We start from the raw sequence: 288 nt of genomic DNA, 5'->3' as shown, positions 1-288 counted from the left end.
TTTTTATGTTTGTATGTGTGATTGAAATAGATATTATTATAAATATTCAAGTTGTGGTGGTTATTTATTAATGAATGTGTATATGAAGATGAAAGTTAATCATTGTATGTATACTTTCTGTTTACCTTATAATACTCTCTCTCATTATATGATACCCCGTTATCCTGTGAATATCATTTGAGTTTGAGAGAAAAATATGTATGTACATACCATACAACAAAAGATACTAATCCCCTCAAAAGCTACTGCCCAGTTAATCAGTGACCACCATAGTGCCTTACTCCTTGC

General features: G+C 30.6%; 1 protein-coding gene across 2 annotated transcripts in view; it reads left to right on the top strand.

The window, feature by feature from the left end:
* LOC119592593 (E3 ubiquitin-protein ligase Siah1-like) overlaps positions 1-288 on the top strand; it is a gene marked incomplete in the record, with an annotated part of 8111 nt that overhangs the window by 4828 nt on the left and 2995 nt on the right.

The sequence above is a fragment of the Penaeus monodon genome, chromosome 30, assembly GCF_015228065.2.
Source record: "Penaeus monodon isolate SGIC_2016 chromosome 30, NSTDA_Pmon_1, whole genome shotgun sequence".
Lineage (NCBI taxonomy): Eukaryota > Metazoa > Arthropoda > Malacostraca > Decapoda > Penaeidae > Penaeus > Penaeus monodon.
Note: the sequence above shows the minus strand (reverse complement) of the source record. Positions and strands in the feature narration are given on the sequence as shown.